We start from the raw sequence: 21494 nt of genomic DNA on the forward strand, positions 1-21494 counted from the left end.
CCTTTGAGACTGTCCTGTATGAAAATGTTTTTTCACTTTTTTTTTATCGAAGAATGAAAGAATTTTGTAAAATATTACCCCTTACAGGTTCACAATTGAATCAAATCATAAGCATGAGTTCAAAGAATATCAAATAAATCAACTACTCTTTTAAATTATTCAAAAATCATAGTCCTATGGCAAGTGTCCAAATTATTGATTGATTTAAGGTGTAAGTTGATTCTGGTAAATTAAGGTTCTTTCTGGTTGGTCTAGTATACATGTCTCTTTGAGCGTCCACTACTTGAAGATATGGTTGTTATGCTCGTCTCATAGAGATACTTCTTGATTCCAAAATTTCAGGAACATCTTTGGGATGTGTGGTGCTTCATCAAGAGCTTAAGATCATCTCTTATGTTATTGTTGCACCATTCAATATTCGAGTCGTCTTTTCAGGTTTTCAACTTGAATCCTCCTTTGGTTTCAAGATGTTATTTAGAAATTTTACATCTTGAACCCCTCTTTTATCATTTTTCATACCATGCATTAAAGATTTTAAAAATCAATTTTTGTAAATAAAAATCCATCCTGAAAGGCGGAATAAAAGATGAAGATAGTCTCTCTTACTTAGAGATCCATGTATGATTAGAATGGACTTTTCAGGTACGTAACGTTGGCCAAAGTTCATGGTTATTAAAGAAAGGAGTAAAAAGGCCCAAACAAGTGTTTAAGGGTAATTGAACCAAAGATCAATTCATTGTGATGCAATCAATCTTGCCTTGCTTAACTTGGATCTGCTTTGCTACTTGTATTTTTTTCTAGATCCCTCTAGATTGCCCATTTTTGGGTTCGTTTCCATTTTCTTATATCTCCAGCATTTTTTGCACTTCTTGTTGAATATGAATCTTTGAACTGATTGCACTTGATCAACCTTGTAACTTGAGGCTCAATGAGTCATCCATCTTGATTCAATTTTTTTTTCTTTTCTTTTTTTTCTTTTCCTCTGATGTATGAGTATAAAACTTCAATTGCTTTGAGTACCTTCTTTTCCTCTTGTATTTCAGAAATTCTTTCGTTATTCTTGATTGGATTGATCTTCAAGCACATTGTATTGGACCTACCTTATGGTTCAAAATTCTCTTTACTTCATGGAGATTTGTCTTCGTAATAAAACTGGATTGACGATCTTTATTCCTGTGAGCATATATCCTTCACCTTGCCCCCCAGTGTGGAGGGTGATCCTTGGTTAGGGTTGAATCAGAAGAAAAATCATTCAGGCTCAAATGGGGACAACAAGGGATATATTTTTCTCCTTTTGTGAAGGGATAAATGAAAGAAGGTCGTTCATCATTTCATACACATAAATCTTTGTGAAAAGAGATATCCCAGGGTTATGAATATTCAAGATTAACTTTATTTACATGAAAATAATGTAATTAATGTATGATATATTTATCTAAATCAATCCCTGTTTTTATTTTTTCTTCTTCTTGCTTTGAGTATACCCCAATCACTCAAAATTCTTTTCGACAAGTTGATACATGATGCCCCATCTTATCTCTTTTTACAGGAAGATTCATGGATAATTTGGAAATTTGGTACTTTTGAGGTATTTTGGTTTCACCAGTATGAAGATTTTATATTTGGAAGGACAAATGTGTGACTTTTGAAGCCATATATGGTGAAAGGTAGTATCATAAACCAATCAGCTTTACCCGAGAAGGTAAACATATGGATTTGGTGTCTCAAAAACAAGTAAAGGCATTACTTCAGAGTCTCAGATAAATGTAATGTCAGGATTTGGTTTTGATAAAGACCAAGAATAAATCAGGTAATTGTATAGAATATGAGAGTTCTAATTTTACCGCTTGCCAAAGATCTATAATTCTTGAAAAATTAAAATAATATTTACTTGATACTAAAAAATTTCAAGATTAAAATTTGATTCTCTGCTCATAACCATAAAAGCAACATAAATTTACAAGAAGACTAAGAAAAAACAAGTTCAAACAAGATGCTGAAAATGAAATGCAACTGTGGTGGATAACAACTTCCACTTATTTATCTAACTCCCCCATTACTCATCCAATGTGATGACAATTGACTTAATCATGCTTTGATGCCCCACTTGAGTTTATCATCCATTGTTCCACTAATTCTCGTGTCAATGTCCCATTATCAACAAGCATCTCTATCTCATTTAACAGTGACCTACAATTCCCAGTAGAATGTGCAAGTACCCTAAGTGGAAATCACAAACACTATCTTGATCATAGCTATGACCAGCAGAGTTTGGTGACACTTTCATTGGCCTTGATGTGATGTATTGACTCTCAATCAAATGAGGGTACATATCTGAGATAGAAGTTTAGAATACCTACAAAGTATTTTTTGATTGTGAGATTTTCTTTGGTCGGTCTGAACCACTAATTACTCTTTTTCTTTTACGATTGCGGGGATTCTGGATTTGACATTCATTTACATCATCAGCTTTTTATTTTTGATCAGGCGGGATTTTAGATGTGACTTTTAAGTTTCCTTCTCTGATTGCATTTTCAATCAATTCTCCACTTGTCACAAGATACTTAAATCCATCTATCGAACTTGCCAGCATTAACTCATAGAAAGGAGATGGAAGGGAATCGTGAAACATATATGATATCTCTTCTTCTATCATGGGAAGTTGAACTTGTGATCCCACTTCTCTCCATCTTAAGGCATATTCTTTAAATCTTTCATTGGCTTTCATCCTTATTTCTTGAAGATCCTTACATTTGGGAGCTAAGCCTTTAACATATCGATATTGTCCCAAAAATGCATCAGCTAAATCAACCTAATTCTTAATCTTCTCTCATTTCAAATGATTGTACCATACTACTATTGGCCCAACGAGACTATCATGGAAAGAGTGAATCAAAAAATCATCAACATTTAGGTACCCTTCTATTTTTCTGCAAAATATTCTCAAGTGGATTAGGGGACAACTGATGCCTTAATATTTCTCAAAATCAAGTATCCTGAATTTATGGGGAATAACCAAATATGGAACCAAACTGAGTTCTCTTGCTTCTAGTTCTTTGTGGAATGCATTAACACCTTTCATAGATCTGATTGCTTCCTTCACCTGCTTGAATATTTCTTCATGTTATGCATAGTTACTGAGACTATTCTTTAAGTTTGAATGGGATACCCCAGGGTATGTTATCATTCTTGATGCATTAATCTGATAGCATTGTTTCTCTTTAACGGTCATATCTTCATCATCAGCAATCTTAGTTTCCATTACTTGGACCATATGATTCAATCCATCTTGTAAAGATCCCGATGATTCATTCCTCGTATCTTGATGTAACCCATCAAATTGTTCTTGCAACTGATCTTGTGATCCATCATGAGATTGCTCCATGATGATACAATAATATGAATGAATGATCTAGGTTTTACTGTTACAAAACCTTTTCATGAATTATTTACACGGTCTTATAATTATTGAATAAAATAATACTTAAATAAATAGTTATAATGTAAATGTGAAAATGCAGAAATGGGAATGCAAATTATGCAATGCAAATGCATGTATGCAGAAGGTGTCATTCGAGAGTGATTATCTTAAAACAACTGTCATTGAACACAAAAGTTTTGATACATCAAACAAACTTTACAGATAAAGGATAGCTTTAACTCCTAACTTCTCTATCTCTCTCAAAAGCCAAGTTAACTTCCACTCATGCTCAGGTGTTGAGTTGTCAATCTGTTTTAACTCTTGCATAAAGCCAGCTAAATCAACCAGTTTATGAACCATATTGCTTGCCTGGGCAATAACTTCCTTTATGACATTGTCTTTTTCCTTCATCTTGCATGTTAATTCTTGGATTTGTAGACAATATTGTTCATTTTCTCTTGTAAGAGAACTTTTGTGATCAAGGAATTCTTGTGCAAGATCCACAAATTTCATCAATTTCTTATTTTTGGCTTTAATGTCTTCTAGTTCTGCTTCAATTTCACACTAATGGATATGATATGAATCTTCCATATTTATTATAACCTTATTCAAAAATTTAATTTTCAGCTTGACATCTTTCCAAATTGATGACAGTTGTATTGAGCATTTATTTTGCAATCCACAAATCATGAGAAAACTTCTTGGTTAGACCTTCGTGTGTCTTGCAATTCTTTTTCAGTTTAATGACACCTGTTATCCACTCGTCCAGGGTATTTCCTAAACTAGCCTTTTGAAAGGTTTGACTAATCTGGAAATCCTTACGTATGGTTTCCATTTATGTACTCAATTTATCATTTTCAATTTTCAAATGATGAACTTGAGCCTCATATTTCTGCAGATCTTCTTCCTTCTTGATGCCCCCACTGACACTCTTACCTTTGAAGACTTTTGGTATCGACCTGGTAGTATAATCAATAACCAAACTAGGTTGCTTCTTTACCTTGAACTCTAAAATTCCATAATCCAAAAGATTTTGAACTCGATGCTTAAAAGATGTGCAATTCTCAATGGAATGTCCTTGAACTCCGGAATGATATTCATAATGAACATTGATATCATACCAATTCGGATATGGAGGTTACCACGGTTTCACATAGTGTGGAGCTACCTCTCGCGCTTCTAGTAGCTTCTCGTATAATTCCTTATATGATATAGGGATATCATCAAAATGAGAACCACCTTTTATCTTAGATTGATCTTGAGTTTCCGATGTTGGGAAAAGACTTTTAAATACCGACGAATTTTGATTGCATGACTTCATTTTATCTCTGGGAACTTCTACAGTTGTCACCATTTCCTTGGTATCTCTAGAAAACTTTTTGATACGAATGATGACTATGTATGATATCTCAAATTGGTTAGGATCAGAAGTCCCTTGTATATCTAAGATTGTAGGATTATGTTCATTGAGCTCTCTCTCTTTTTGTGAAAGAATCTCTTTTCCTTTGGCCAAAACAGATACTCTATCCATCATCTTGGACATTTGCTCTCTTATATCTCGTATCTCTTTTTTCTCTTCAACGGACATACGATCTTTGGGCACATAACTCTCTTCTATCCTCGGAGTTTCCTCAGGATTCCATTCCCTAGCCGTGATATAGTTTACTTGATCATGAAACCCTTTTTCCATAATAAAAATCTTTTATTTTGATGATCACTCTTAAATCAACAACTTCTAATCATGTCATGATCATGCCATGCAAACAAAAGAAATCAATGTAAACAAGTTAAAGTAAAACAAAATATAACTAAAATAGATAAAGATAATAAAAATAAAATGGTTAGTACCAATTAATGGAAAGAAAAGATCCTATATATAATGGTATCTATATAAAAATCCTAACTTCATGCTTTCTAGTTCCATGCTTTTTTTGGAAAAATAAACATAACCGCATGATTTCTAGTTCGCATACATTTGTTCAGAAAATAAAGTAATATTAAGTAAATTAAAAGACGTAACATGCTTTTCCTTGTGTGTTAACCTTACGAGACTTATTTGGGTGAGGCTCTAACTAGACTCAAGTTCTAGGTTTATTATATGTTGGGTTTGGATCTAAAGGTCAAATTGGTCAACGAATTATCCTTTGTTGGTGCCCCCTTGGACAACCAAGCCCTCAATCCTGACACATCACAGGCTTTCGGATCAAGTTCAATTCGAAGGGACACACTTCCTTGTGTCATTGTGGAGGTGAAAACCTCACGAGGATAATAAGGCATGAGCCCAAGGAGCATTTCACTATCCCATACAGAGGTGAAAACCACACGTGGAGTAGTCACTTACTCCTACTTAAATAGGACGGAGCGGGGTTTTAGCTCATGTTATGCAAATGCAGTTGTGCAGTATGTGAGGAAAAACGAAAAAAAAGCAAACAACACTAAACAGGAAACTCAAGACCCTGAACAATTATTTAATATGAAAACATTAGCAAACAAATTAATACAATTATTTAGTGGTTAAGCAAATTAAGAGTCAAAATGCAAACAAAACTTATTTAAAACCAAACAAGGGATCAAAAAACCAAATTAGAACGAATTTGTAATGTTATTTGTAAAGACAATTTATTAATCGACTAATGGCCTAACTCTCTAAAAAAGTCCCCAGTGGAGTCGCCAAGCTGTAGAAACGATCTTTTACCTGATGGGGAAAGGGGTGGTCCCGCTTAGAAAATGATTTTAGTGATAAATTTGTGATAAAAACGTGGTTCACGAAGTCATCACCAATCTTTGATTAGGGTGTGATTGGGCACCCAAAAATATATTTATCATTTAAATAAAATATTAATTTTAATTAAAATGACAAACTTGTGGTCTGCGTTACCAAAATTTGAGCTCGGGAGTCGGTTACGTGTGGGGAAGGATTAGTACCCCCACAACGCCCTAAATTGGTAACTAGTAAATTAATTAATTGTCTTTGCAATAAAATGTACAAGTTCGAGTTTAACTTAATTTAAGATCCCCTAAAATAATGTTCTTTGAAATTTTGGATAAAAGATAAAAATATTTAATTATTTCCTATTGAGAAGAATCGATCTATCATGCCTTGAAGCAATCGATTCTTACTCCAATCGAAATAAAGAAATATTGGAATTCCATTCTAAATTTCAAAATAATAATACCTAAAATAATGTTAAGATTGAAAACAATAATATTTAATTATTTCAAATCGAACATTATTATTTTAAAAAAACCTTTGAAAACACATGCCAAAGTTAAATAAATAAATAAACATATCAACCAATTGATTAATTATTTATTTTACCAATATTTAATGAGAATAAGGATATTCAACTAATTAAATATCGCGAGATGAGACCATAGATTCGATCTAACAATCTTTTCTCGATGAATTTAATTAAAATAATATGATATTTTTCTCAATCCCTTAATTTTAAAAATGAATTCAATTTAATAGGTGTCACTTAACATGTTAGACTTTCGTTTTAAAATTATCGAAAATAACTTTCTTATACGTTAAGACAATTACTTTACGACAATATTAAAATGATCGAATATTAATATTAATCAAATTATTTTGATTCGAGTCTAATGTTTATGTCAAAATCTATTTATGAATTAATGCTTCAAATATATATACATGAAGGAACAAATAACCTACATATAAAACAAATTAAAAATTTTAATTCTATGCAATAAATACAAACGTATATACAGTATAAACACATATATATACAATGCAATTAATGCTATATGAAGTAAATATTTAAGTAAATGCGAAGAAATTTTAATGGTTATATATTAAAAAACTAAATAAATATTATTCTTTAATTAAATTATAAAATTAATTAAATTAATTAGTATAAGATATTATGATTATTTAAAAATATATTAATGAATAAAATAATATGACAAAAAACGTTCTTATTAATTAACAAAAATATTAAAATATAAAAAAACGTTTACCAAATATATTAATTAGCATAATATATTTTAAAAATTGATATTATGATTACTTAAGGAATAAAATACATAAAAAATAGAGTAAAACATTATTATTAATTTAAACAAAAAACATGAGATTAAGATTTAAATATGGTAAAACTTTATGTATAAAAATTACTGCTCTATTTTATATTAAATTAAATAAATTTAAAATTGAGCACCCATAACTATAATGATCTTATTAAAACAAAAAATAATAATGTTTTGTTTTGGAGAGCAAAAAAAACGTGGGATTCAAATGTAGAGGACAAAACATGACAAAAGTTAGTGTTATATCTTATATTAAAATAAAACAATTTAAAGTGGAGCAATTTTTTATCCTAACTTTTAATAATGGTATTACCTTTATGTCTTTATTATTATTTTAATTATCCATTATATATATTTTATTTTAAATACTAGTATATATTATTAGGATATATATGTGATAAAAATAATAAATAAGTATTAGATTTAAAATATTTAAACATAAAAGGTAATAATAAAAAAGTAAAGTTGCAATTAAATAATAACCAAAATAATAATATAGGATTAAATTAAAAGATATATAAATTATTGGTCATAATTCGAAATATTATAAAAATATTAATACTAGTAGTCTAATTTATCCTTAATTATTAATCAGTTATTAATATATAAAATATTATAATTAAAAGGACTAAATACATTATTTACCATAAAAATATATAAACATGAGAAAGTGACTAAATTATAAATAAAATAAAATTCAAAAATAGAATAAATTGCACCTAAATTGATTTTATTGACTAAAATAGAAAGTTTAAGAAGTCTAGGTATTGAAGACATGGTTTTCTCATGTAGAAAACTACAGAGACACCCTCACCAAAACGACGTAGTTTTGGTTAGAGCATAAATACCCTTAAATGGCAAAAAAATGGCCTTCATCTCCTCATTTTTTCATTTTTATTCTCTCTTTAAGGAGAGAACTCTCTCTTCCTTCTCTCTAAACATCCTCTCATCGAAGGTGATCCGATCACCGGTCGACCACCGCCGGGCACTATTCATGTCACTATTCCGATTACTATTCACCACCTATCACTATTCACGATGGTCAGAAAAAATAAAAAATAGCTCAAATCGTAGATCGACTCACCCTAAACCCGAAACCACCCTCCTTTTTTCCTAAAAAACTTCAAAACGACCTAGATCTAAGATTTTACCTTCGGTAAAAACAACTTTTCTGACTATGTTTAGGCTTTGATGAATGTAAGATCTCCTCTCATTTCTTCTCCTTTCGGTTTGTTTGCTGCTCGTTGGTGTTGCTTGCTTTCTTCCTATTCTTCTTGTTGTTCTCATTTTTCCCGTTGTGTTCCTTTTTTTGAAGGGAAATCAAGGCTTTTTATAGGCCTCGGAATGCCTTGGACCACCGTTCATTTTGGTGAGTCACCAGATCTACAATGGTGACTCACCATAGGGCTAGGTGTGCGGTTCTCCTTGTTTCTTCTGGATTCTTCTGTTGGAGGCGGCGGCGTCATGGCAACGTTGGAGTAGGCCATCTGGAGGCAGCACCGGAATAGTCCCTAGGGTTGGTGAACCCTAGGATTCTTGCTAGATTGGATCTGGACTGTTGGATCTCTCCAGATCCAACGGTTGTAGATACTGGCGGCTAAGATGAGATGTGAAAACCCTAATCTAGTTTTGGGCTTCATGGGCCTAAACCAGGTCTGGGCCTGGCACGGGTCTTGGTCCTTCGAGTCTTCGTTTGTAATTGGGCTTCGATTTTGTAATATTTGTAATAATAATAATAATAATAATAATATGATAATAATAATTGTAATATAATAATAATAATAATATATTATTGGACGAAAATGACTATCGACATTATCATTGTCTCTCTCCTATGTCGATGTATGAAGGATATGAGGTGTTCTTGGTCTATTTTTCTCTCTAAGGTGAAAGATGAGAGAAAGGTAACCATTTGATATATGAGAGACGTTAGAATAAACCAAATAATGTTAGGGTTTTTTTTCCCCCTAGAACGACGTCGTTCTATACTAAGGTTAGGACCCGATTCTATTGCATTATGGGTTTATTATCTAAAATATATTTATAAAGTGTCAAGGTGAGTGCAATGCATGTATGATATTATACATGGATGTTGTATACATTGGTGGAAAGACTTGAGATGAGTCTAACTTATTTTTTTATTATTAGCATGAAATTTTATGTCATTCATCATATTATTGACATATCCTAAAAATGTCAAGATTGAAAATATAATGCATTGATTACTCATATTGTAATGATATGCCATGGATGATAATTCAGGTATGAACTTCCCATCACTAAAACCATATCGATATACGTTGTCATGGATGACTTAATTCATGACTAGATGCCCAAGTATGTTATTGAGGTTCAGTGGTATTAATGGCACCAAGCATGAAATTTTATGTCACTCGTCATATTGTTGACATATCCTAAAAATGTCAAGATTGAAAATATAAGGCCTTTTTGACAACATATGACCCTTCCTGATTAGGCATCCACTTCCAACGAAAGTCTCTATGAATTGAAAAGATCTTTTTAAGCACTAGATCACCCTCTCGAAATTCCCTTGGATGAATTTTCTTGTTATGAGCATCATATGCTTCTGGTACATCTGACCATGATATATATCTTTCAATCTCTTCTCCTCAATAAGGCTCAACAGATCATATCGAGCCTGAGCACACTCAGCATCATCCAACTCCACTTCTTTGAAGATCCGAAGCGACAGAATCTCAACTTCAATAGGAAATACTGCTTCCATCCATAAACCAAAGAAAATGGTGTTCCCCCGGTCGAAGTCTGCACTGTAGTATGATATGCGAACAAAGTGAAGGGTAACTTATCATGCCAATCTTTATAAATATCAATATTTTTTGAGATAATATTCTTTATATTCTTATTTATTGCCTCTACTACCCCATTCATCATCGGACGTTAGGTAAATGAATTATAGTGCTTTAATTTGAACTGTGCACACAACTCTGACATCATCTCATTATTCAAATTAATGGCATTGTCTGTAATAATTCTCTCTGGCAATCCATATCAAAAAATTATCTCTTTCTTGATTAACTTGCAAATTGTTGATCTCGTTATACTGGTGTAGGAAGCAACCTCTACCCATTTAGTGAAATAATCGATAGCCACCAAAATATAGCGATGACCATTCGAAGCCTTTGGAGAAATTACTCCAATGACATACATACCCTACATCGAGAATGACCATGATCCAATAATTACATTTAACGAAAAAGGAAGTGTATGAATCTTATCAGCGTAGATATGACACTTATAAGATATTTTAGCATATTCTATGAAATGTGTCTCCATGGTGGACCAATAATACCTATATCTCATGATTTTCCTGTCCATAGAAAGACCATTTGCATGTGTTCCACATATTTCACCATGCACTTCTTCAATAATAGTTTTCGCCTCTCTAGCATCGACACATCTCAGTAAAACTTGATCTCTACCTCTTCTGTATAAAATTTCCCCATCGATAATATATCCTCCAGCCATTCTTCTAATCATTCTCTTTTCTATCTCAGAAGCTCGCTATAGGTAAATATGATATTTAATGTATTGCATAATATAATGGTACCATAGACGACCATCTGCCTCTTTGTCTAGGTTGTAACAGTATGTCGTGATATTATATACTTGTATCAAGATTGGCATCATATCCTCCCTTTTACTTGCTTGAAACATCTTAGCCAAGGTGACCACAACATTTGCCATATGATTCTCTTCTCTAGGGTGATAAGTGAATGGGACCTCTTCAAACTCTTTGATTAATTCAAGGATCAAGTTTCAATATTCAACTAATTTCAGATCCCTTGTCTCCCACTCACCTCGCAACTGATAAACCACCAGCGATGAATCTTTATATACTTTGAGCACTTCTATTTCCATTTCTAAGGCTGCTCTCAAACCCATAACACAAGCTTCATACTCTGTCATATCATTTGTGTAAAAGAATTCCAGTCTACTGGTGAACGGATAATATACATTTTTCGGAGAAATTAGCACAACTCCAATTACTCGTCATAAGGCATTAAACGCTCTATCAAAATAGAGCTTCCAAGATTCATCATATTCACTATTTTCTTCAATAATGATGCACATTAAAACCTCATATGGAAAATTAAAGTTTAGGAGCTCATAATCATCTGAGGTACGATTTGCGAGGAAATCTGCTATGGTACTCCCTTTTATCGCCTTATGTCTCACATACACAATATCAAACTCTGAAAATAACATTTTCCATCGAGCCATTCTCCCAGTCAAGGCTAGAGATTCCATCAGGAACTTCAACGGATCAAGTTTGGAAATCAACCATATAGTATAATACAATATATACTGTCGGAGTCTTCGGGTTGCCTAAACCAAAGCACAACATAATCCTTGAATTGGCAGATATCTTGACTCATAATCAGTGAAGGTTTTTCTCAGGTAGTAAATCATTTTTTCTTTCGTCCCAGACTCATCATGTTGCTCCAACACACAACCCATTGAATTTTCAAACACTGCTAAGTAGAGAATTAATAGTCTGTCAGGAACTGGTGCTACCAAGATAGGAGCAGTAAACAAATACTTCTTGACTAGCTTCAGAGCCTCTTGACATTCATTATTCCAACATTCAGGATTATTCTTCCAGAGCATTTTAAACACTGGCTCACACTTATTAGTCAATTAAGAGATGAATCTAGAAATGTATTCAACCTTCCCAAGAACCCTCGAACTTCCTTTTGCGTATGAGGAGGAAAAAAATTCTGAATTGCTTTTACTTTGTCTGGATCAATTTTAATTCCCCTATGACTGACCACGAAGTCTAGAAGCTTCCATGATGTTACTCCGAAAGTGCAATTTTTCGGATTGAGTTTCAATTGATATTTCCTTAATCTTTGGAATAACTATCTAAAATTTTCAGTATGCTCTTCCTGAGTCTGAGATTTAGCAATCATATCATCCACGTACACTTCAATATCTTTATGCATCATGTCATGAAAAAGGGTCACCATAGCCCTTTGATATGTTGCTCCTGCATTTTTCAAACCGAATGACTTCACCTTATAGCAAAATGTGCCCCACATGGTCACAAAATGTTGTTTTCTTCATATATTCTGGATTCATCTTTATCTGATTATATCCTGAGAAACCATCCATTAAAGAGAACCATGAATGTCCTGCAATATTATCCACTAACGTATTAATGAGGCAACATAAAATTTTCCTTTGGGCTTGCTTTATTCATGTCTCTATAGTCTACACAAATACACACTTTTCTATCTTTCTTCGGCAGAGGGACTATATTAGCTACCCATTCAGGATATTTGGTCACTTGAATAAAACTTGCATCGATTTCTTTTCTTATTTATTCTTTAATTTTCAATAGCATATTTGGTCTCATTCTCTAAGCTTTTGATGCACTGGCTTGCACTCAGGCCTTTTCGGGAGTTTGTGCACCACTATATCTGTATTTATTCAAGGCATATCTTGACAGGACCAGGCAAAGATATCCCTAAATTTTTTTCAACAAATTATCAAACTCTACCTTGCCTCGAGTGATAAGGTTGTGCTAACCTTCACTTCTCTTTTCTCTTCATCAGATCCCAGATTCAAAATCTAGACTTTTTCTTTATGAGGCAAAATTTTCTTTTCTTCTTTTCTTACCAATCTCATTAATTCGTTCAGAACTTCACACTTTACCTCATTTTGACACTCATTAACCTCTTATAAACACAAACGTCACTCAAGATCAATCTCATGACTAATAACACAAACATTCATACTATTAATTTTAGGACACATGCGAAGAAAATATGAAATGAATATATACTATGGAAAAAGGAAAGTGAAACAAATAAAATGCGACAAAAATAAAGAAACGTAAAATGCAATAAAAAACTATTGCCATTTGAGAAATGAATGAAAGTATTTTTATTAGAAATAATATGATTAATATCAACATGGTTGCCCATTACAAAAGATCCCTTAATGCTCGTGGGCACAAACACAAGTGTTGTTCTGAGTTTTACTCTTGGTTAAGCCTAGAAATTATATAAAGATCCTCTGCAGTCCAGTTGTTAAGCTCTTCTCTTGGAAAAGGTTGGCAAATACCAGCTAAATATTTTCTTGGCTTGTTGTATTCTTAAACCATGTTGATGCTTAAACCCTCCATGGCATCATCAAGCATTTCTTTGTCTTGCATCAACTCTACCTATCTAATTACAATGACTAACTGCTGCTCAATGTCATACCATCCTCCAGATCTAAAAATATACTTCATATATGGGAAAGATATACGCTCCCAATGATTATCCTCACTTTTTAACTGAGTTTTTCTTGCCTCATTTATTCTTTTCATTTTCTGTTGGCGTTCCTGATTATTAGGCTTGAAACCTAGCCCGAAACGATCTCTCTTCATAAAAACAAGTTTTGGATGCATAATTCCCTATAGATGTTTTCCAAAACCCTTTCCAATTTTTGCTCTCCTTCACAAGGTCTCACGAACAGTCATCTTCATACAATTGGACAAACGAGGATGAGGAATTCCGCCCCTCAATGATGAAAGTATCATTTACAAACTCTAAAGCATGGAAAGAACATTCCAAAGCATTTTTTATCTTGATCAATGTAAGTAGCATTGGTAGCTACTGAGGTATCTCTTGTTCGACTCCAAGATTGATTAGTCTCCCATAAATGACAAACTTCAATTTTTAGTGCAGAGATGAAGGTAGTGCTCCTGCGAAATGAATCCACGATCTCCCTAACAAACAACTATAAGTTGAATTGATGCCCATTACCACAAACTCAATATTATAGAAAATTGGGCCTATCAACAATGAAACACCAATCTTCCTTATGACATCCCTCTGAGTACCATTAAAAGCTCTAACAATATTCTGATATGACTTCATTTGGGATCCATCTACTGACAATATCTAGAGAGTAACCATTGGCATCACCCATTGTCATTTAAAACTTCAGGCAACACATGACCATTACAATGGGTAGTGATATTTAAAGCCTTCACAGACCCCCTGTCTCCCTCTGGGATCTCATCTTCGGTGAAGGAAATATAATTTTCTACAATAATATGCCCAACTATTCAATCTAGCTTATTCATAAATATTTCTTCTGGCACGAAAGTTTGATTCAACGTCTTTAATAGAGCATTTTGGTGCACCTCAGAGTTTATCAATAAATCTAACATCGAGATTCATGCTTGTTGTTTGTTTAGCTATTCCACCACACTATATTCACTGTGTTTCAAAAATTTCAAGAACTCTTGGGTCTGAGCTTCAATAACTGGCTCATTAATTCTTGGAAGAGGCTCATCCTTGAATATTTTTTGAGGTGGCAGTGCTTTTTTATTGCCTTTCATCTTCTTAGATTCCTTTGAAGTTTCTGAAGGAGAATAACATCTTCCACTCCTTGTAAAGTGCCAAACTTCACTTATTACCTCAACGGGTGCATTCATTTTCTCTTCAACGTCTATTTTTACCTCTTGAAGTACTTTTGGTCCTTCTATTGACTTTACCCCCTTTGCCACAGAGAAATTAGTGGTATAGCTCCACAGAACCTTGCATGTGTCTTTGAATGGGAATGGAGATGGAGCAAAAATACTATTTTTGGAGTAACGGGTGCTGGATTCGTCACTTTAGCCTTCATAGTTATAACAATTGGCTTCACAACTCCATGTGTGGGCTTGGTTTACTCTGACGTGCACACATCAACTTATTTCTTTTTATCAACATTCTCAAAGAAATCAATCTATTTATTATCCATCATCGATAGAATCAAAGCCCTGAACTCCTAGCAACGTTGAATCACATGTTCATAAAGAGGAATGGGTTAATATTTTCAGAGGGATGGGTTCATAAAGAGCCCATACGAGCATGCCTCATATAAGAAAAAATGAAGATAGTGATATCATGATTGTGTGCTTATATGTGTACGATATGATTTTCACGAGGAACAATCCAGGTATGTTCAATTATTTCAAGAAAGCTATGATTAAAGAATTTGAAATGACAGATATTGGTGAAATGTCATACTTCCTTGGAGTCGAGGTGAAGCAAATGCAAGATGGAATATTTATTTCACAAAAGAAATATGCTGAGAAAATTTTAAGCAAATTAGAATGGAAGATTACAAGCTGGTAGCCACTCCAACAAAACCAGACATGGAATTAAGTGTGAATTCAACAAGAGAGCCAATAAATTTGACGTTCTTTAAAAGCATTGTTGGAAGTCTAAGGTATCTAACTATCACACGACCATATATTACATATGATGTGGGATTGGTAAGCAGATTTATGGAAAGGCCAAAACAAGACCATTAGATTACTGCAAAGAGAATTTTAAGCTATGTCAAAGGCACGATGGATCATGGTTAGTTCAACAGATATTCAGAAAATTCGAAACTGGTTGGTTATTCTGACAATGATTATGGGGAGAAAAAGATGATCGAAAAAAGTTCTTCTGGATATTTATTTCATATTGGCTCTGCAATATTTTCATGGTCTTCAAAGAAGCAACATACAATGTCTTTTTTTTGACATGTGAAGCAAAATATATAGCCACAGTAGCGTGCACTTGCCAAGCATTATGGTGGAAGAATATTTCGAACGAGATAAAAACTTGACGCAAGAAGAACCCACTACAATTTATGTCGACAAGAAGTCTACAATTTCTCTTGCAAAGAATCTCGTCTCCTATAGCTGAAGCAAGAACATTGATATAAAATATCACTTTATACGAGAGCAAGTGAATAACAAAAGTGTGAAATTAGTCTACCACAGAACTGAAGATCGACTTGCAAATATTATCACGAAGCCATTGAAAGCAAATATATTCAACCGACTCAAAGAAAAGCTTGGGATGAAAAATCAAGTTTGAGAGGGAGTGTTAGCATCAAATTGGATGTCGGCGGTGAAGAATTGTTTAGAAGTTACTTGAATTAGTGGCAAAAATATGAACCACAAAATAAATATGCATCAATTGAAGAATTTCACCGGCAAGGAATTGAATATTGATATGTGGTATTTACAAAGAAAAAAAGTGGCAGCTCCCTAACATGTCGACAAAGCTTGAAGTGTCGTGGCAGTGAAACAACAAATGGATGAATGGTGACAATTAGTGTTCAACTCCAACAAGCAAATTAACATGGCACTTGCTAATGAATTTGCTTAATTATTAAGAATATTTTAAGGTGGTAGCCATAGAAATATGGCGGTATATTATATCTATATAAATGTGTCATTGGCTTTAGATATGTGAAGAAAGTTAGAAAACATGAGAGAGAAAAAAATACGAGAGATATAGTGAGAAAGCTTATCAAAGCTTTGGTTGTGTGTGGTATTTATAAACTAGTCAAAAATTAGTGTTAGGGAAATGTCATGTATTGTATTTTGTCTGGATTAATAATATTGTTCAAGTTTTATAGTTGACAGAGTGCACACCAACACTTCCAACAAAGGACACGTGGCATTAAATTAATTTTTTTTTTACAAATTTTAGAATAAAAATGTTTTATCTGCATATTATTATAATTATTAACATTTTAATTGAAAATAACGTTATTGATTAATTAAATCTAATTTAATAAAGAACTATAAAAATATTTTACTTTAAAAATTATATAAAAGTTTATGTTTTCGTCATTTCACATAATTTTGAAGTGAAAAAAAAAAACACTACTTAAGTTTTGAACCTACCATATAAAATTTACATACAAACCTCTTACCATTTTAACTATAACTATATCTAATACATAAAAGGTTTCAATTCACCAACATCAAAACTGTGATAAAATCTAATATACATCTATGAAACTTTAAACTATATCACGATGTACTTCTTATGCCTATAATCAGACAAGTTAATCCTTAAACATAACAGAAGAGTTAAGGTTTTTACTCGATTATTAAAACATGATTATTATTTTTAGAAATTATATTCAAAAAATATTTAAATATTTATTCTCATATAATTGATTATCTAAAATAAATATTATCGCTTATAATACTCCTATGTTAATAAAGAAAAGTAGGGTTTCTTTGTTATTAGATAAATAGTACCAAGCCAAGCTCAGGGAGTGGAGATAATGAACGTGGTCGTGATTTTCGAATTAGAGTTGTTGAGGATGATGAGCAAAAGTGCAGAGATAACACGCGTTGAGCGAAGAGCAGCAAAGCAAGGCAGAGCGAGCCACCTGGGCAAACGTAGCCAGCAGAGAAAGCCCTTAGCCGCCCGCAATGTTTATTTTGGGACGCTGTTTTTATATTCTCAACTTCCTGAGTTACGTTGACTATATATAGCCTTAAGCTGCTCTTTGATTGGACCCCACCCTGCAACTTATACGCCTTCCCCCTTTCATCCATACAAAACAACTGCATTTTCACATCTGCAACTCATCTCTTCCTCATAGTTCTATATATATATATATATATATATATCAAGTAATTTAATGTTCGTTTGGTAAAGCTTTGCCAAACTAAAGATAATTTTCAGCTAAATTATCTTCTTCCTCCTTGGAATCAGGTATGTTGCACATACTTATACATACATACATATGGTCTTTATGTCTTTTTTATGGTTTTCAATGTTTAAAACAAGATTTACAGTTTTCATGGTCCCTTTCTTTGCAACATTTGTGTATCAATCTATATTACAAGGCAGAGAATTAAGAGCTTTTGATCACCAAAACGACAATGGCGGTGTCCGACTCGGAGGCCGGCGAGGTCGACTCAGCGTTACAGTCGTCGGATCAGCAGCAGAAGAACCACCCATTCTCAGAACTTGGAAGACAATCTTCAATCTATTCTCTAACAATTGATGAGTTCCAGCATACTCTTTGTGAGGGTGGGAAGAACTTTGGGTCCATGAACATGGACGAGTTCCTTACGAGCATTTGGAACGCCTGAAGAAAACCAAATCATCAACTCCAACAATCATCAAAACAACTCGGCCATTAATAAACAACTTGGTTCCCATTTTCATTCGCACCTGAATGAAACATCAAGCAGTAGAGGCAGTGACGGATGCACTAAGCCCCATAAAAGTCAAGTGCATGCCATTATTTTGGAAAAGTAGTTAAATTTTGGATCATTCTTAAATTTCTGGATCCGTCACTGAGTAGAGGTATAGCTAAGCAGCCTAGCTTGGCAAGGCAAGCCTCACTTACGCTTCCTACACCGCTGTGTAGTAAGACGGTCAATGAAGTTTGGTCGGAGATACAAAGAGTGCAGCAAGCACAAGGACAGAATAACAACAGCAATGTGCATAAAGCCGATGAGGATGCCAATACTCAGCGGCAGCCTACTTTTGGTGAGATGACCTTGGAGGATTTCTTGATTAAGGCAGGGGTAGTAAGGGAACAATGCATGCCATTGCCGCCGCCATCGGTACCGCCTCCGCAGCATCATCAGCCGCCACAATATGGGGTGTATCCGACTAATGTGGTCGGTTCAGGTTTTGTTTCCAGGTTTGTTGGCTTTAGTGGAACTGCATACCAGACAATGCCTCCACCAGGTTTGAATGATGGTAAGACTGGTGGTAGCTACCAGCCTGCTGCACCACCACCACTGACGGCTGTTTGTTAGAACGGGAAGGTAGCTCCTCCAGGTGGCTATGATCCTGAAAAAACAATCAGGTTAGTGGCGCCGATGAGTCCGGTCTCATCGGAAAGGATTTGTACCAATCAAATTGATAATCCAGTTTCACAATTCGGGATGGACATCGGGGCGGTACGAGGAAGGCAAAGGGTCTTCGATGGTCCAATAGAGAAGGTAGTTGAGAGAAGGCAACTTAGGATGATTAAGAACAGGGAGTCTGCCGCAAGGTCTAGAGCTAGAAAACAGGTATGTATCAAAATTGATAACTACTGAAGAAATGAAACTATGAGACCCTGAAAGTACCTCTCACAAGGTTGGTTTTGGTTTCATACAGGCCTATACAGTGGAGCTAGAAGCTGAATTGAACCAATTGAAACAAGAAAATAATCACCTTAAGCAGGCTTTGGTAAACACAACTTCATCATTTTGTTCATTTTCATGGTAGCTTTTATCATCTATTCTATGAAGAATTTACTTTCTTCTTACTTGTATCAATAACAGGCAGAACTGGAGAGGGAAAGAAAGCAACAGGTGAAGTATTCGTGTTCTTCTTCTAAGCATATAGTTGTTACATAGCATAGAAAATGTTCGAATGGCAGCAACATCTACCCATGTAAAATGTATAAATTCTACATGATTCATTTTTCGGCTTCGTTCTTCCTAATTTTATTGTATTTTTCTTGCAGTGCTTTGAGGAATGGAAACTGAAATCACATACGAAAACTCGGAAAGCTATAGAAAAACTAAGAAAGATGAGAAGAAGCTTGAGTTGTCCATTGTAAAGTGAAATAAACAGATCAAAAGATTTATAAATGAAGATAACACCAGGAATCACAATAACAGTACATGTGGTCTGAAGTTTCAATTCTTGCAAAATTCTATTTAATAGAACTTTTCTCCAGACACATAAGACAGTCTTTTATCTTCCAATAACTTTCGTGCAACCCTCATCTGAATAAACATCATATCAGAAACATACATGAAATGAAATATACACAACAATTTTCAGATGCCGAACTATCATATGTGACAGGACAATACTGAATCTATATGCCGCCTATACTCATGCAATTAGTTGGCAGCAACTGCCACAGAACAAATAGCATTTACCTCTTAGTTTTATTTCCAAGGTTAAATTTGAGAGCTCCCTGGAATCAAGTATGTTATTTCAAATCTTAGCTTATTAGAAGGGCTCCCAATATCCTTTAACTACCACCCTGTTTAGCGGCTGTTGTCATGAAAGATTCACCGCATCCACATTGACCTTTCGAGTTTGGGTTGATAAAAACGAACTCCGACCTGTGAAGGGAAGATTGAAAACCAATCAAAATGCAAGCAACAATAACTCTCAACAGAAATCATTGTGATTCATGCCAAGTTATTTTTAACTTTGCTAATATCAAAGCCTTCTACATGCTTGATGCTTTTACGTGCAATATTCCAGATTATCAAGTTAAAAGCTCTGATAAAGAAGATACTTTTCTTCCCGACTATAGCAGCCTAAGTTCAGGAAAGTCCGCCGAGCAACCGTAAAAAGGATGCAATGAATGGGGATGGAGACTGGTAGAATGCTATAATATGTAGACATTATTGGAACGAGTTATTACTAGAAAAAGAAACGATGATAGGCAAGAACAGCCATGGAGTCAACACTAGTTAGAAATATTATGAGCAATGTGACTCAGATTCTCAGTGTCAAAATAGATATGGGTATCTTCGATTCTTTAAGTTCTTTTATACATATTAGGAGAATAAAAAATTTCTACTTTTCCACCTATGGATAAGAAACAAACGCAAACTAAATGGTACATTTACCTGACTACTGAATGGTCAAATGTTAGTGCTTTAAATCTAATTTAAGCTTCTCAGTTCAACTGATCATATAAAGACACAATTTTTCTAGCAAATGAAACAAAATGATAGGAAAAAAAACATAAAATAAAACTCCGAAAAGATTAAAATATGAAATACCTGAGTTTATCATCCACAAAATCCATCTTGGTTCCAAAATTAACGGCCCGTAATAGCCTGACCCAATTTGAGTTACGGAATGAAATGTTAGGCACCAATCTTAAACGAAATAAACATTAGGCACTAAATTGAAACCAAATACATACGTTGGGCACCTTTTGTATATTTAAGCCTAAAATAAAATAAAATGAACAAAACAAGAAAAAATAAGAAGAATAAATATGAGAATATAAAAATAATATGTATTTATTCTCAATATGAATTGTATATAATGTTTTCTCCAATTCTTGTAAACAATTTCTATCTAGGAGGAGGGGAAGAAGAATTTTGAACTCGCTACCTAAGAGAGATAGAATATGTCAACTGAGAGTTTTTAACCATCTTCTCTAGAGATTGTTGATAATGTTTTTGTCATGATCACGAGAGAGATAGAAATCAGAGAAG

The 21494-nt window shown here is 33.8% G+C and overlaps 1 long non-coding RNA gene and 1 pseudogene across 1 annotated transcript; one reads left to right on the plus strand and one right to left on the minus strand.

Annotated features, from left to right (window-relative positions):
• The first annotated feature begins 18176 nt into the window (after window positions 1-18176).
• Window positions 18177-19861, plus strand: LOC120181028 (annotated as a pseudogene).
• A 307-nt stretch (window positions 19862-20168) lies between these two features.
• LOC120181029 lies at window positions 20169-21087 on the minus strand. The gene is made up of 2 exons (XR_005521724.1): window positions 21051-21087; window positions 20169-20378 (listed from the first exon to the last, which is right to left on the minus strand). It is a non-coding gene; the product is annotated as an uncharacterized LOC120181029 (long non-coding RNA).
• Between the last annotated feature and the right edge of the window lie 407 nt (window positions 21088-21494).

The sequence above is a fragment of the Hibiscus syriacus genome, unplaced genomic scaffold (assembly GCF_006381635.1).
Source record: "Hibiscus syriacus cultivar Baekdansim isolate YM2019G1 unplaced genomic scaffold, ASM638163v2 tig00112507_pilon, whole genome shotgun sequence".
Lineage (NCBI taxonomy): Eukaryota > Viridiplantae > Streptophyta > Magnoliopsida > Malvales > Malvaceae > Hibiscus > Hibiscus syriacus.